Source organism: Sturnus vulgaris, chromosome 5 (assembly GCF_052056855.1).
Source record: "Sturnus vulgaris isolate bStuVul1 chromosome 5, bStuVul1.hap1, whole genome shotgun sequence".
Classification (NCBI taxonomy): Eukaryota; Metazoa; Chordata; class Aves; order Passeriformes; family Sturnidae; genus Sturnus; species Sturnus vulgaris.
Window position 1 is genome coordinate 71311862 of NC_142247.1, and position 4304 is coordinate 71316165.

General features: G+C 49.2%; 1 pseudogene; it reads right to left on the bottom strand.

Annotated features, from left to right (window-relative positions):
* Positions 1–1478: 1478 nt before the first annotated feature.
* Positions 1479–3426, bottom strand: LOC148223767 (endonuclease domain-containing 1 protein-like; annotated as a pseudogene).
* Positions 3427–4304: the final 878 nt, after the last annotated feature.

Sequence of the window (4304 nt, forward strand, 5' to 3'; positions counted from 1 at the left end):
CCCCCTTTAATTCCCCCTTGCATGTTTTCCCATCACCAGAACCCTTTATTTATTATTATACTTTAGCCTTATCCTGAAAGTTTCTAGATGTTCTTATATGCTCCACTAAATTCTTTAATTATCTTTAATTATTGTTTCCACAGTCCCCAGCTCATTCCCAGGGCTGGTTCCCAGGGCCTGTCCGAGAACTGCAGTTTTCTAAGCCTTAGCATGACTACTACTATATCTACATTAGTCCTTTTTCTCATTATTTCGGTATCAATGTGGCACACATTGATCTTTTACATCCATTCAATATATTTCCCCAAATCAATTTCCCATTAAGTTGCAGAAAAGCTTCAGAAGCAGAGCAGAGAATGAAGGTATCCAAGGAGTACATCCCAGGAATTTAGCTTTGGCTGCTCTAAGCTTTCTATGTATCTGATGCCAAAGCCTGCCTGTCTGATACAACAGGTGCAGCTCTCAAGGTGCAGTTTCAAAAGCAAGCACACAAAAGCATGTCCCAGGATCACAGAATCACTGAATTGTTGGGTTTTGGAGGGACTTCTCAAGATCTTCTAGTCCACACTCCAGGCTCAAGCAGGAGGAGCTAGAGCAGGTTGTCCAGAATCCTTGTTGGGGTTTGGGGATCTGCAGACATGGAGATGTGCAGACAAGATGTCTGGGCAGCCTGAGGTGCCCTGGTCCCACAGCCTTGCTAAGGAGGTGAGGGACAAGTCAGCTGCACACTGTCAGGGGACAGCTAAGGAGGAGAGGACTCGTCCCTGAGAGCTCTCTCCTGAGATGGGCAGCAAAGCAAAGCAGCTGGAGGCTGTGCCCACGTCTTTGTGCCTTTGGGCAGAGGAGGAGGTGCCCTGAGGGACAGAGCTGGAAACACAGCAGACAAGGAAGCAGCACAGAAACTGCACAGGACATTTGTCCCCCTCTGCTCTGCTGTGGTGAGAGCCCAGCTGCAGTGCTGCCTCCAGCTGTGGGGCCCACAGCACGAGAAGGATACAAAGCTGCTGGAGTGGAGTCCAGTGCAGGCCATGAAGGTGCTCTGATGGCTGGAACACGTCTGCTCTGGAGAGAGGGTGAGAGAGCTGGGGATGCTCAGCCTGGAGAAGACTCCAGAGAGTCCAGTACCTCCAGGATGTCTAAGAGGGCTGGATGGGGTCTTTGGACAAGGGTATGGAGTGACAGGACAAGAGGGAATGGCTTCACACTGATGGAGGGTAGGGATATTCTAAAGAAGGAAATTCCGGGGAGCAGGCTGTGGTACGAGCAAAAGTTACCCAGAACTGTTTTGACTGCCCCATCCCTGCAAGCGTTTAAGGCCAGGCTGGGGAGGACTTGGAACAACCTGGGGTAGTGGAAGGTGTCTCTGCCCCTGGCATGCAAGTCAAAATGAGATGATCTTGAAGGCTTTAATATCCCATCAAAACCAACCCATTCGGTGATTGAGTGACATGTGGGGAAATCTCCTGAGCCTTTTCCATTCAAGGATGTGAGGCTTATTTCTGGGTACAGGCATTCTTGAACACAGTAATCGTTTATACCCAAAGAGCTCAGTCAGCCTATCCTTCAGCTGCCCCTGCTTGATTTTCTCCATCTTGTTCTTGTCATTCTCATCAGTGGCACCCCAAGCCCTTGTGGGATTTGCACCCACCAGGCAGCAGGCAGCTGACCAGATGTGGCTGGGTACATTAATCCTCCCATTGGTGACCTTGGTGTTCCCAGGCACAGCACCCATGATGACACAGGTTTTCTACAGCCCTTTGTCCTTACAGGCATTGTTCTAGACTCAGAGGTGCTCCACTGGCCAGTGTTGAGTGTGCTGTCCCGGGGCACTATGTTGGTGAGGGTGAAGGTTGCTGTCTTGATCTCTCTACTATTCAGATGGCCATTGGGGCACAAATGGCCAGCGTCCAAATCACTCATTTGGTCGTAGTCATCAAGCATAGACTGGCTCTCTTTGATTTGCTCTAAGATGAATTGGTGTTGATTTATGAGGATCGAATCTTTTTCCATCTCTCTAAGTTTATTGTCACTTATCCGCTGGACAGGGAAAGAGAAAGAGATGTTAGAATGGAGAATGGGATTAATGCACAAAATTTCCCTGGAGCAGAGGTCTCAGATTGTCAAAATCCCATTTATGTCATCACAATGTGGGAAAATGGAAGAATCTCGGAGAAATCATAGACATGCCTCTCCTGCATCAACACAAATATTTAACAAGAATGCAGCTCAGAATGCGAGTGCTCTCATTTTGTCTTATGACCTTTGTGACCCAGCCTGCAGCCTGTGCTGGGAGCATGGATGGATGCATGAGACAAGGAGCATTTCCCTCTTCTAGGATTGAAAAGTGACTTTTGTGAGACACCTTCCCTGACAAATCTGCTTCTCTTTCCTCCTGTCTCCAAAGCCCAAATCTGCCCAACGGGTGTCCCTGGATACCCTCACACCACACTGAGATTCTGTGATTCTGTGTTTTTATGTGTGGTTGCTGCAGGTGTACCCCATTCCTGGAACTCTGGAACACCAGAGGTTGCCTCCTCTAACCCCATACTCAGGGAGATGTGACAGTAAATCAGTCCTGGAGTTGAGGTTGCCCTGGGAGGGCGGCAGGTTTGTTCAAGGATGAACATATTTTTTCAGTAAGCCAAAAGATCTTAATATAAATGGAATCTGTTCCAGCAGTGCTAAGAATGTGTCTGAGAGCATTTTCTGCACCAGGGAGCATTTTCTGCAGCATCACTGAAAAGTAGTTACAAATTATCAACCTCTGAAAGGGCTCTGTAAGCTCAATAGAGTCCTGGGGAAGTTAACAAAATCAAAGATATTTTTGGTGGCCTCAGTCGAAGATCCAGGAGGAAAATGCCAAGTTGAATAGGACTTGGAGCATGATAGTCTAGTGGCAAGTGGCCTGGCCCATGCAGGGTGTTGCACTGAGATGATCTTTAATGTTCCTTCCAGCACAAACCATTCTATGATTCTTCAAATAACGAGACAGTAGAGGCTGCAGTGGTGCAAGACCAGAATTGTTGCTCAAGTTCCTATGGGTCATAAGATGAAAAGATTATTTTTTCATAATTTTAACAGTTTTTTGTTTGTCGTTAGGGAAGCATATTTAGCCTTCTTCTGCAGTAGGGCATGTGTGTTCCTTCTTTGGCTCAGCTACCCCCAAAAGCCATTCTGCCACTCTGTCCTTTGCAATGACAGGAATTGCCTCTTTTTCTCTTCAGCAATGTGCCTGGCCTTTTCGACTGAAGTTTGTCTGAAAGACATTTGAGAGGGCTCAGCAGCATTGGAGTTCTGTCTGTCTGCTGGATCCTTCTGGACCAAGCCTGAGCCAAAGGCGCTCAGGGGCCACTGCCCATGCATGGAGATCACACCCTTCTGACTGGGGTGATGCTGATGCTCCTCACTTTTCACTGCCTGAAACATCACGCCAGAAATACTTCCACAGTTAAGCTGACCCTCTCATCTCCTGTGCCTCTTCCCCCAAGGCTTTGTCCCTGGGCCATCTCATCCCCTTCTGAGTTTCTCCTCACTTCTCTCACACCCCTCACCAAACCTGTTTGACTCTTCACTGGGAGCCGTTCAGCTTTGTCAAGGGTGCAGAACAGCTCAGGGCAATGTGGGGATCAGATGCCTGCAGGACAGTTGGTCCCTGAAGTTTGGCCTCCCTTGGGTGCCTTTTCCCATCACTTGATTCCCCACCACAGCAGGACACAGTGAAGGGAATCATTTGACTTTGTCATGTAACACAAAGTAAACTGATGCTCTCATCCCATCAGGGGCTGTGTCAGTATCTGATGCCAGGAGCAAAACTCCATCCAAGCTGAGGCCCAGGATTGCAGGAGCTGTCCAGCAAAAGGGGTGAGAGTGATGTGCTCACTTTGTTCTCCTACAAAGCCAAATCTTCTCCCGGGTCTCTGTGCAGCCCAGCTGGCTCCAGGCAGGGCTCTTGCTGCTCTGCCCCATGGCAACTGGAGGCAGCGGGAGCTCGAGTCCATGGTGCTCCCAGGCAGTGCCCCGTGTCTGTGCTGGCATCTGCTTCCCTGTGCTCAGGTGTGCAGAGCCCCCAGAGCTGCTGCTGGGGAAAGGGCCGGGTTTGCCCACACCACTGAAGTACCTCTGGAGCTTGTTGCTCCACACACTGATGAGGAGGGAGATGAGCTTTTAGGAGAGCACACAGAGCCATGACCGGTGCACACCAGAGCTTTGAGCAGAACCCAAGAACATTTTGGAAAGCAGTGATTCGAGAAAAGGCAGCAAAAACCGTATTGTCCTCCCCAGAGTCTGATAGGCTCTGAGCTGAG